The following is a 13,724-nucleotide window of genomic DNA, read 5'->3' on the forward strand; positions in this document are numbered from 1 at the left end:
TAAGTAGACATTCAGTTTTTATTAAGCCTTATGTCCACATTAAGAAGTGTGCAGCCCTGTCAGAATGGGTGTGTAGAATGAACAGAATGCTGAGCACCAGGTGTCTGTACCACCCCCCAAAAAGTGGGGGTTACTTTGAATTAGCTCGTCTAGTCCTATGGATCAATTTTAATTATGATTTAGAAAGCAGGAGAGGAAATCCTGAAGAACACTTTTTCTCCAAGCTTCATCCAAACCCAAATCTAGTTCAGATGCTCTGAGACTGCTCTGTGATACAAACAAAACCATTCATTGTAACTAAGGCTGCACAAGCAGATTCCTTTAAAAAATGCACTGACATGCTACTCTAGATGCATCCTGTTTTACGGAGCATCAGAAAATCTATTTCATGTGATGCAAGAGGCCAAGAAGTTCAATTTTTGTCAATTATTCTTAAAGCTCAGTTAAGAAACTTCCATACCACTGTAGGCATAACAATGCTGTCATGCATACAAAGCACGTAAGATGAGCTCCAAATAATAGTACTGATGGTTGTAGTTTGAAGTGAGCTAGGCATGCCTTGTACAGGTGAAGTTGTGCTATGCTCTGAATAATCTGGTCTCATTTACAATGTTCTGGTATGTTCTTCATGGTAATTACTTTGAAGTTATAGGTCTGGTCTCTAGGGATGACTGCAGTTTAACGATGTTTGGTCATCGGTGAGTCATCTTCTAAAATTCTTCTAACTACAGAAAGGAATATAAAAGGTTGTCTTTATTTTTCCACTTCATAGAACAGAATTCTTAGAATAATTTAAGTTTCAATGGATCTCAGAAGGCCATCTGAACTAGACCCTGTTCCAAGCAGGGCTAACTTCAACCGTCTTCCATGAGAACTAACAAGTGCAATCATAAGGCTCACTCCAGTAGTTTAAAGAAGTCTTTTCCCATTTCCTTGTCTTTACTGAGCAGTCTATAGTAGATGTCCACTATCACATCCACTTGTTGACCTTGCCTCCGATCCAGCTCATAAGCTCACCCCCTGTCCCTAAGCTGTTCCATAGCAAATCTCCATACAGGCAAGCTGTTCCTTTGTGTAGTGAACCCTTCCCTCTTTATTTCACCTGCTTGTACGTCCAAGGACACGTGTCCAGTCCTTGCAGCACTCCGATCAGGTGAGGTAGTCCACCACGTCTCTGCGATCCCAGTGAGGTTATACAACTGTGACTGGGCCTCAACTTCTAATTCTTTCTGTTTGTTTCTTATACTCCATGTATTTATGAACACGTACTTGACATGGGCTCTGAGTTGCACTGTTTTCTCAGGCGAACAACGAGATGCTCTTCCCCAGGTGCTTCCCTCCTGCCTCTCATTCTTCCACTTCTTTTTAAACTATGGTTTTCACCTTCTAACAAAATGAGTTTAAAACCTTTTTCACTAAGTTGGCAAGACTGCTAGCAGAGATGATCTTGCCTTGCTTTGTCAGATGAATCCTGTATTTCTGCAATAGCTTTGTTTCCTCAGAGAGGATCCTGTGGTTGCTTAACTACAAGTCTTGCCTGCAACAGCCAGGATGGGTGTCTCCACACCCTGCAGAAGGGGGTCTTTTGCTACTAACTGCTGGCTCTTCATGACACACTGCTTTTAATACATGAATCAGGCTGATCCAGCACAAACACCTCCACCAACAGCACTTGTTCTTTCTCACCCATCATCAGGCCCATACACCTCTTCTGCAACTGTGCACCTGCAAGAGAAAAGAGACCCTCCTTCCTCTTGTTAGAAGCATAAGCTTCCAAAATTCACTGTCATGGAGTCCCAAATCTCCACCTCCTCTAGCCTACCTGGCCCTTCTGTAAAATACAGGATCTAACATCTTGACCTTGCAAATTTTTGCCAAAGAGCCCGTTGATCTCCTGCTCATCTTCCCTTGCACTGCTTAGTCTGGTCACCTCCACCCACAGATCTTTTACCAGGCAGCTCAGTGATTTGACCAGAAAACACCTCCCACCGATGAGGTGACTATCTATGGCAGCCTGTAAAAGCAGCCTAAAGCATCCTATTACAAGCTATATGCCATTAGAACTAGTGAAGCTGAAGGAAATGCAAGTCATAGACAAAATTTGACATTTAAGAATATTATTGCCTCTCTGAGAAGATAATTTTTTTTTGTTGTTTTGTATTTTATACAAGCCCTTGGACAGTTCAAACTCAGATGTATAAATGATTTCTGTTAATCTGATTATGGATTTTAAAGATAAGAAAAAAGCCAAGTGCAGGAACATTCCCTAAGTTGATCAGCTTCAGTATAAAGTTTTGTCTTTTCAGATAATTTCTGTTTGTGGTTCCTGGCTTTCAGAGTGTCATTTTGTGTCTCTTCTGAAATGTTTTGTCTCCAGCTGTGTAATACTGGAGGCACAGGCAATGGTAGTTGGAGGTCGCAAAGCGCTTCTGACTTTGGGTGCTGAAGATGCACACAGGCCAAGACGTTACTCTTTTTTTTGTCATGCTCAGAAAATAACAAACAGGACAGACATTAAAATTGTCAGTGGAGAAGAAGGAAAAAAACCCAATTATCCTACCAACCAATAATCATCAGAAGCTACAAAATCCTGACATGTACATAACTGGAATGTAATGTAACTTTCTTTTCCATTTTTAGCCAGAAAATAAAGTCTATTTGTTTGTTGTTTTATACCTGTGGAATTATCTGAAGTAGTGCAAAAGGAATGCAATATAGGTATAAAATATGGCTGCACTACAAGAAATGGGGATTTAATAAAATTTAGGAAATATGATTATGTGGGTGCCTCTCTGAAGATGATTCCAGGGAGGTTAAATATATATTGAATGTGAAACATCTATATGTTATTAAAGAGCTATTCATCAGAGTAGTTCTGTCAGAAAAGTGAGAATTTTCTTAACAAATTGTCCTTATGCCAAATTTTCCTCATGGAAATTTTCCTCATTGGTCCTTGGGAAGAAAGTATGGAAGGGGGTCCAAAAGTTTTTTTACATCTCTGAGGAGGAGAGCGTGTCACATCCATGCTGCATACACATGACACTATTGTACATGCTCAAACAAGTTGCAAGGACACGGGGAACCGTTCCAGGTTCCTTATGAAAAATACTGACCTTCCTGAACTTAGTAGACTTTAAGGGTTTAGAAATTCCCTCATTTACATGATGCAGTGAGGTATCTTATATTATGTTGCCTTATCAGGTTTTAGAGGTATGCTTATAAACATTGTACACATCACAGCTGGTCTTTCAAAACAAAGCTTCTGTTTTCTGTCAAAACCATGAGATTCAAAAACTTCTTTTCTCTACCTCTTTTATGCTGATGTAAACAGGGAAACTGCAGGAGTTACTCCTGTAGCTCCATTAATTGGAGTCTGATTTCTCCAGCATAAGATAATGCCTGTGTAAATGGGTTTGGGCTTCGTTGTTAAATTGGCTATATGGAAAAAATTGTCTTTTTCAGGGGGTCTCAGCCCCAATAACAAACACTTCCCTATTTACACGAAATTAGCAGTCCTGTAAGAATAAGGAGCTTATACACCAAGGAGCGTGAGTTTCTTCTTTAGTTTTTAGTAGTTCTTCACCTCTTTTTTTGAAGCCAGACTCTGGGAATTGGACACCGAAATCTTCAACAAAAAGTCAAATGCATGCTAAACCAGAACAGTCTACATAACAAATTAGGCAAGAAAAATACATGGCTATCCGTTGACTTATGAGGCAATTAAAATTACTTTGGTGGATAAATAGCCTGCAATTGTTAAGGCAGTCAGGAGGAAGATCCAGTAAGAAGTTTATGTAGTTAAAAGAGAAACAAGAATCAAGTCATCTCTAAGGAGAAAGACGGAAGAGAGCTAAAGACAACTTCTCCCTCAGCGACCATTTCACTTCCAGAGTTTTTTTCCCCTTTACATGAAAATTGAAAAGTGTTCATGGCTTTAGCAACAGGCTTTTGGGGGGGTTTTGTGTGAGGCTTTTCATATGATAATGGCTAGATTCTATGGCAACCATTGAAAACGAAGGCCTGGAAACAAAAGCTGCAGCAGAAGAGGATCAGTACATATTCACTATGTCTGCAGGAATAACGGCGGAGACTCGCTCTTCAGAAAGGTATCTGATGGCAGCCTGTCAAAGGAAGGGCTTTGTTTTAACTCAGGCAGAGTTAACTCAGTCTATAGTTAGTGCCAGGATTTCATTACTCCAATTTTCACTCTAGGGTTTTTTCCACACAAAACCACATCTATAGCAGATGTGCAGGTAATGGGTGGTTAATACTGGTCTGATCATACTTTGGGGTCAACAACAGAAATGGGAGACAGAAAAGAACAGGTTTAGCAGCCAAATGCTGCTAGCTTCCTCATGACTGGTTACAGTCTCAAAAGAGACTTCCTATATAAATAGTGTAAGCAGGATTAGGCCTATAAGGGGCTGATGTCATGTGAAATCAATGCTTAATTACAGGTTGCATGTACTTACTTATCTGTTGGTCCAAAAAAGAGTTTGTCATCTGAGCAAATGGAGATATGAAATATCAAGCCCAGTTGTTTGCAGAACAGCAAATTACAGTTTTGGAGATTGTGCTTTTCCCACAAAGATGGACTGAAGCAGCAAATTATGTAGTGTCATGTAAAATGATGATGCTAGCCATGAATATATAGGACAGGCTAGTGTAAGTGTTCCTATTATTGACTGCAGGAAGAATGTAAGTCCAAATCAAGTCTGGCTTTGGAAGAAAACAAAACAAAAATCTGTAAAGTGAGAAGTGATACAAAGTACAAAATAAGTTTAAGAGGAAATTAAAAGATGACATTTTCTATTTGCTCTGTAATGTCACTATTTCGGGACTACTTAGTTTAGAAACCATCACAATGCAGTGATACATTGAATTGGTGGTTGCAGGTGGTCTTGCGATTCTTGTTTCTAAAGATTTGCTTTTTCCATGACCATATGTTGTGGTTTAACCCCAGCCTGTAACTAAGCATCATGCAGCCACTCACTCACTTCCCCCCACCCAGTGGGATGGGGGAGAGAATTGGGAAAAAATAATTAAAACTTGTAGGATGAGATAAGGACAGTTTGTTTAATAGAACAGAAAGGAAGAAACTAATAATGATAATAATAACAATAATAAAATGACAATAATAATAATAATAGTAGTAGTAATAATAATAGAAGGATTGGAATATACAAAACAAGTGATGCACAATGCAATTGCTCACCACCTGCTGACCGATGCCCAGTTAGTTCCCGAGCAGCAGTCTGCCCCCCCAGGCCAACTCCCCCCAGTTTATATACTGGCCATGACATCACATGGTCTGGAATAGCCCTTTGGCCAGTTGGGGTCAGCTGTCCTGGCTGTGTCCCCTCCCAACTTCTTGTGCCCCTCCAGCCTTCTTGCTGGCTGGGCATGAGAAGCTGAAAAATCCTTGACTTAGTCTAAACACTACTTAGCAACAACTGAAAACATCAGTGTGTTCTCAACATTCTTCTCATACTAAATCCAAAACGTAACACTATACAAGCTACTAGAAAGAAAATTCACCCTATCCCAGCAGAAGCCAGGACATCATATCACAAGTTTCCAACAAATCATTTTATAAATAGATATCTGATAAATTTTAAAAAATTTTCATACAAGGGAAAAAAATTTGCTAATGAACATGATGATATATTGTCTGTTTGAAGTAATACTGTGATTTTATTATCATGGGTTTCCAACAGAATGCTGTAATACGAGAACAGTACTACAAAAAACTCAACGTCATCATGGTCATCATGTTTTGCTCTCAGATGACTAACAGTAATAATACCTGTGAGATTCAGAATGATACACCAGTTGTTGAAAAGAATTGGTCTAGATAATTTTCTTAAGTCACTTGTTTTACAAAGCTCAGGTTAACTATTGTATTTATAAATAAATGAATAAACTCTCAATGAATGAGTTTCAGGCTCCTAAATCAAAGCCAGGGTAGGATTAGGTTCAGATTCATTGACAAATGCTTTTGAAAACTTCAGGCCCACTTACACAGAATCCAGGTGAAAAGACAAAAGAAAGACTTGAAAAGGAAGGCTGAAATTATAAAGAACAATGCTGTGAACAATGAGGTTCCATTATCAAGGAAGGATGATTCACACTGCAGATTTATTTCTCAAATATTTATTTTCCTCATACTGATATGCTCTTAAGCTTTCATAGGAGTCCTGTGAATAGGTACCAACATATACTCTTTTGCTCTTGTTTGTGTGATTGTGTCTTTGTTCTTCCGGATACAAGGTCATTCCTGTCTGTTAGCCCTTTGTGGAAAGTTGATCACACAGCGCTCTAAAAGCACAGGGCCCAGGGCTCCCACAACCCAGGCTTCCTTACATGCCTCAATAACCTGAGCTCACCCTTTCCAATCTTTCCACTCAAGATGTCTTTCGGTCTGCAAAGTAGTGGAAGTAAACAAACATGTATATTTTATAAAGTTTCCAGAATAATTTTTTTTTCTTTTTTTAACACAAAAAGTATGTAGATGTAGTCAGACCATAAAAGCTTCCCATATTCCCCTCAGTTATTTTTCTGATCACTCTCAAGCTGTCTTTGAACTTAAGGAAAGTCCCTTTAGCTGTTCGATCTTCCTCTTTCTGCATCAGGCTTCTTCAGACTCTGAATTCTCACCCTCTTCCTAACCCCTCTCTTCTAGTCCCTCTGCAGCCTCTTATTAATAACTGGGGAGAAACTTCTTCCTCCAAGCCCACCCTTTATCAAGTATTCCTGACTAGCTTTATCATAAGGCTCAAAATCTCTCCTTCCTCCCCTAGGACCTATTGCTTAATGCCATCTCCCTAACTTCAGACTTAAAATAAAATAAAATAAAATAAATCCCTGCATTTTATTTGCAGGGATTCTCCACTGAATGGATGTTCATCAGACGTTAGCAACCCACTCTTGCTAATCCTCTCATAAGTGTAAGTATTTCCTTTGTCAGTTCTAGTTAAGGTTATTTTAGTATAGAGGTGAGGAATAATGGGGGTAAAAAAAAATAAATCCACTTTTCCCATACAAAATGGGCTTTGGGAGGTATCACTGGTTCTTGGTCCTAGAGAATTTCTGTGTCAAACTGAATTTGCAAGCTGCATATAGCCAGAAGTCACTACTTAAGGTAAAACATATTCTGGATTATCATTTTTAGGGTAAAAGATATTCAGCCAAGTAACTGTTGGAAAACTGGAACAGCAGAGGAGATAAGTGAGTTAAACTGTGCCCTGTGCAGTACAGCTAAGTTAACATGCTTATAGCTGCTTTCCCCACCCCTACCCCTTATTCTATTTATCTTCTCTACTCATTCACTTTCTCTTCTTCTTAGTTGTTGTATTCCTTCTTTTCTTCCATTTTGGATACCAAGGTGACAGGTGTCGCTGAAAGACTCAGTTGGTCCTTTTCCCCGTGTACTTGGGGGATTGTTGAGGAGTGAAGGACGTTCCAAGTTCTGCAGTTTCAGGACCTCAGAACGGTTGAGATTGGGAGGGACCTCTGGCTCTCACCTGGTCCAACCCCCTGCTCAAGCAGGGCCACCTAGGGCCTTCAGTTTGACGTCAGATTTCTGAAGGTATTACAGAATTCGGTGTAAAAGAATTGCACCAGAAGGAAACCGGAGCTGCAAAAAAGCTTTGAGACTGATGATTCACTTCAAAATATTTTAGGTTTTTTCCTTCAAAAAAGTCATGGTTTGATCTGCAGCTTGTGGAAATTCCACTTTTTCTCTCTTCCTTTTCTTATGTCAGTTAGTGGATTTCCCCAAATACATTTCTGACATACAAAAGCAGAAGTGATGAGTGAGGATTTGTGAAGGATTCTGATGTAAATATGAAAAAAAAATATTGCTCATTTATTTACAGACATGAGCTATTGTCTATTCCTTTGGTTCCCTCACAGGTTTGGACTTAAACTGCTAATTTAAATTAAAACAGAATGTCCAAAATGTTTCATTGCTGTTTAATAGAAGGCTATTGCTCCTCCATCAGTAACAGCAGATGTGGACGCTGTCATGTCACCAAACATTTTAATCCCAGACTTGTTCTTTATTCCATGGGAGTAGATTACATGTCTGCTGAGTTAAACAGACTTTATGAAACAATGTGGACTTGATATCCTTTTAATGTAAGTGTGATGGACATGGTAAAACAGGTCACGTGGTGTCTGGTCTATGGTGACTGGCTATGAACATAAAAGTCTCAGCTCAGGTCCCCAGCAAAGAAAGGTATCTACTGTCACTGGGGATGCTCAAGGCTGCAGGGAATTATATTCCTTTTAGCTTCTATTTCTTGGCCCGAAAGCACATGGTTTCCTTGCAGGTTGTGTGCCACTTCTGGCAATTCATCTTTGAAATACCATAGCACGTCTCAGACAGAAGTAGATGACTTCTCTTCGATACCTTCAGTTGAAGCAGATCAAAGACTGTCAGAGCACGTTCCTGGGCACTGAAACTCAGTGCTCTGTACGGCTAAAAGCTTGCCACAGCCCAGGGCATGGTTTTGGCTCACACCTGCTACTCTTCCCTAAATAAAACTTGGGCATAACTTGGCAATTAGTAGTAGCCAAAAGCAATTCCAAGAAGTGTTTGGATGTTACCACTGTGTTTTGGTGGGTAAGAGGGTTTCACATTATGGACACACGCTGCTCTATGCTATTTGGCCTCAGTGCCAGAAGATGGTCCTTCACTCTTTGAATTCACTTATATAGACATTTCCAGATCCTAGTACTGCAAAGCCAGTCACAAATATTGTGGACAAGTTTGACCCAGCAGAGTAAGCTGACACTAGGCAGTGATTTGTATCATGCGGTTATGACGGTTTTGATGTGGTATGAGGAGTCCTAAAGCCAGACTGACTCTACGATTGAACCACATGCAGACTAAGTTAAGAGCATAGTTTTCCAGCCAGGGTGGAAATGCTTTTAGCATTTCAAAACAGCAGCTCTGTCTGAGGTGAGAAAATTGTGCTGATACAGCTAACCTGATAGAGGTATACATTTAGTGGAACCAGTACCACTGCAACATGCAAACACTTCTATTTTGCTAGTAACGTGTCATTTTCACTTAATGGAGATGGATTTCTTACTGCATTCAGTCAGCTCAATTACTTTTAAGTGATTTCTTAATTAAACTGCTTTTATATTTATATCGTGTATCTGATACTTTTATTCTTTAAATAAAGATCCACTTGGAGATCAGGCCAAGTCGTCATGATAACTGGTCTATATAGCTTTATTAAGGACTGGAACTAGACGAAGTAACCGGTGGTTTTCCTTGTTCTTTTCTGAAGATGTTTGGTATATACATATAATTCATACTATAGATGTCTTCTACTTCAGCTGGGGTCTAGAGGAGGCAGAATGTTTCTCTCAGCCCAGCTTCTGCCTACTCACTGAAAGATTAAAGATGAGAAACATTCAGATGTTGCTAAATCATAGAATCTAGACTCAGCACAAGAAGTCTGACTCTGCACCAAAAATGCAGCTGTTCATTTATACTTTTATATTCTCTATGCAAAGCTCAAATAATGACAAAGAATTAAGAGAAATCAAACTTCACTTTGGAGGATGTTCTGTTTAAGAGACTTGCTGCTTTGTCTTTCGCAATGGGCTGGAAGCATGAGTCAGAAAGAGAGGAAAGTGAGAAGATCCTTTTAGAAAATAAATAAGGGAGTGGGCTGTTCAATGCACTGTTTATTCTCTTTCATGTGAGCTGCAAAAGTACAAAATGTAGCTTCTTTGTGGTAGCAATGAACTATATATCTGACTCTTTTACTCATGGTAAGTACTATCCTACTGTTCAGAGCAGAGTTCCTCTGTCAGTGACCAGAATAACCTGCAGCAAGGGAGTGCTACCAGAACTGAGTCTAGCAGGGTCTTTCTCCTCCTAGAAAGAAAAAATTAGTAGCAGAAGAAAAATTGATTTTAATTTTAAGAGGGTAACTGATTATATTAAAATATGTTAAAGATTATGGCAAAAGGCCGAAAAATGCTGCATTTCATTGGATTCTGTTCAGTAAAACCATAAAGCACCACACCAGTTTGATCTTACAAAGTCCTTTTCCCAGTCTGGTAGAGTTGTGGTTTTTTTATTTCTGATCCAGCTTACTCACAATGGTTGTCTCTTAACTCTGTGAGGCTCCTCCTTTAAGTGCTTGGCATTCAGTCCAAACCAGTATATAAAAAAAAGTTACAGTATAGCTGACAGGAAGAACAGCTTTCTCCTGGAAATGGAAGATGCCCCACTTAATTTAATTTTAAAAGGAATTTTGCTGTGCTAAGAGGAAGAGACAACGTGTGAAGGGGAGAGGGAAGGCAAAAGCCATCCTGCAGGGAAATAACAAAAATGAGAAGCATTTCTCTTTAGCAAAAAGTGATAAAAGAATAATGAAAAGGAGAGGTAAGGCTATGCTATTCACATGTTAACTTATACTAGTTAGTCTCTGCTTACTTTGTGAGAGAGACTGCCATCAGGCATTCTGTCATATGGGGGAAGATAAGACACATTAAAAAAACCAGGACCAGATCCTTTTTAAGACAGCAGCATCTGGACAGGACCGTTCTGTCCAGAAGAGGAAATCCACTCTGCTCATATCAGAAGTTGAGAGGCCAACTATTGAGTCAAAGGGGTGGTGTTCATGCTGGTAAGAATCATTAAAATAATATTTCCATGAAACAAGAAAGTAATTCTCTTATGTAACACAGTGCAAACAGCACAAACCAAACTACCATAAAAACAATGAAAAAATAAATTCTGAAATCACCCCCCCCCCTTAAACTGAATGTGGCGTATTAAAACATGCTTTATGCTTTGCTTTAAAAACAGCAACGCTATACCTCCTGGACCAGTTGAAAGGTAAAGTGTGAGAGAGGTACTCGTGGGTGCTCTGGCATGATTGCTAAAGGTTGAAAACACTTTGGCTTTGAACCCTTCTCTGTGAGTTATCTGAGCCCCTGTGTGTCACTGTACCTTGGATACCGGGGCAAAGAGGCAGAAGGTCACAAAAATGCATTGTAACCTTTTTTAAAGGCAATGTGTCTGGAAATACTATCCTGTTCCCTTTTTTAATGAAAGCTTTCTAGCCAAAATGTGTCTATTGACCTAGAAAAGTTAGTTTGAAAGACTTAAAAAAAAAAAAAAATTAGATAATTGTATCTCCTGGCTAGTGGAAATAAAAACATACTCACTTTCTCCCCTTTGGTCTGTGTATTTCTATTTTATGTATTAACTATACCGTGTCTGTAGGCATCTTGGACTGGTATTCAAAATTCCCATCAGTAAAAGTAACTGTTTTGGGAGGATTTTTGCTCAGGTGAATTAACCTTGTTCTTTTCCCAACATTCAGATGGAGATACAGCCTGAAAGCTATGTGCTGGTGTCCATTTTGTGTGTCTGGGTATCTAACTTTCATTGATATAGTATTCTGTGGAACAGTAACCTATTACAAGTGGGGGAAAAAAAAAAGAAAAAAAAAAAAAGGAGAGCTAACTTAACTAACAACAAAACTGTGTCCAAAGATATAGCCTCATATCTGTGTTTTCACAGGACTGGATGTTCTCTTCATATGGTACTTCATATAATAAAATTGTGGGCATGTGCTTAGCTTCAGGAATGAAAATATTTCTCTTCAGGTAGGAATTTTCAACCACTCAAGGTTAAGCATGTGTTTAAATGCTCTACTGCATGAGGGCCATCATGATGTTTTCTTGAAAGCACCTTTTGGCACAGACCTAATTCTAAAGGCCTTATTCCAGAACAGGAATGTGGAAATTTGCTCCTGCAGTCAATTGGCAGTGACTTTCCCATGGTGAATCTCTGACCTATTGAAAATCGTGGCTGATCCTACAAACTTAGCTGCTTCAGTTTTTCACTTCATATTTCTAGGTCTGGATGGGTGAAAAGGTAAAGTAGAGAAAACAGAAATCCCACTGCTCTGTTTTAGCCCAGTTCTCTGTGCCACTGAATTCAAGTTAATTCTGTCATGGAAGGAAATTGAATTTGCAAGATAAATATTTGCAAGGTCTGAGCACATTTCACCATTTCAACAGTTTCTCACAGGCTTGCCATCAGTAAGTATAAACAGTTGTCAAGTCATCTTGTGTACCTTCTTGACAAAAAGCAAGTTATATTAACATCAGTATTAGGAGACATTTGAGAAAAAGCGTGCAGATCTTTCTCTTACCTTGCACACAGTCACACTGCAGAGGTATCACCAGCAAGTGGGTTGCTGTTGGAGGCGATAACAGTAAGTACCAGAAAGAACCCAGTTTGAGTCTCAGGTCCCTGCCTGAGTTTGCAGTGCTGGTGGATGAAAAATACTTTGCCAGCAAATGTGGTAAGGCTGTTGCTAAAACTAAAACAGGAATCTATGAAATTAGCTCTGACTCCTCACAACAATATTCTAATACTGACATTGTTCACAGAGCGTGTGAGAGAAAACTTGGTTCCTGTGAATGTTCATGCAAGCAGAGTGTTTGGGAAAAAAGGCATGGCATAAAGAAGCCAATTAATTTTTTTAAAATCAAATGAATATTTGCAGACCCTTTTTTTCCCAGCATGTTCAGCTCTGAATAACACTATTCTAATGACAAGCTTTCACATTTTTATGCTCTTGTAATTGATCTCTCCAGTACACATGTTGCAACAGAAAAGTTCCCTGTGGATTACTTCCTACCTCTTATATCTGTTTCTGGAACCTGAAAAAACCTGCCATTACACATGTCTTTTAAGAATGGAAGCTTTGAATTTTGTCACTACCTTTTAATGATCTGTCCTTTGGAGAAAGAGGCTTTGGAAGAGGGCCATTATAAAAAACAGTACAAAATACAATCCCAGCTTGTTCTACAGATTGGAATGGGGGACTCTGTTAGAAGAAACCTGTTGTCAGATTTTACTGATCATCTGTTTTAACATATATTGACATCTTTTCACAGTCCCAGGCACTGAAACTGTCATGCAGCCAACGCAGGAGCAATTTCAGATTTGAGGTGATCCATTACTTTGATTGCAAGTAGGTGGGGAGACTAGGCGAGCAGATCCATGGAGAATGGCAACTAATTCGTAGCACCAAAGCTAGAGATTATCATATAAAATGAAAAAAAAATAAAAATACAATAACCAAACATGAAAAGAAACAACCTCTAAAGAAAGTGAACTGTGAGAACATGGCCGTAACTAACTCAGCCTCCACTGAAGTCAGCAGATTTCTTTTTATCTTAATTTATTTTAATGGGATTTGGACTGGATTGCAGAGGTAAACACATAGAACTCTGAATTAAGATGATAAGGAGTTATTTAATTTAATATTTAATATATTACCTATTAATAGTCATAGGTAAGTGCCGTAACCAATTAGTGTGGTTGCAACTGGGAAGCTGGAAGACAGAAAGGCACCGGTAACCAGACTGCCAGGCTTGCAAGCAAACCTTCAACTGCAAAGCATTTGCAAAGTTTTATTGAAAATTTGCCTGGATGGAGCAGGAGGCTCCTGGGAGATTTCACTTACCTGTATGCCAACCAAATAGAGAAAGCTATTACTAAAAGTGGGCAAATTCTGGTTTTGTACCTCTCCTTGATGAACAGCATTTGATACTGAATATGTCCTTATGTGATTTGCCTAGCTTAAATGAAAGTGACTCCATCACTGGGTCTTTCCACTTTTCAGGAAAGCCATTCCCTGGTAAGAGAGAATTGACTGCTGTGCTTCTTAACG

The sequence above is a fragment of the Haliaeetus albicilla genome, chromosome 17 (assembly GCF_947461875.1).
Source record: "Haliaeetus albicilla chromosome 17, bHalAlb1.1, whole genome shotgun sequence".
Lineage (NCBI taxonomy): Eukaryota > Metazoa > Chordata > Aves > Accipitriformes > Accipitridae > Haliaeetus > Haliaeetus albicilla.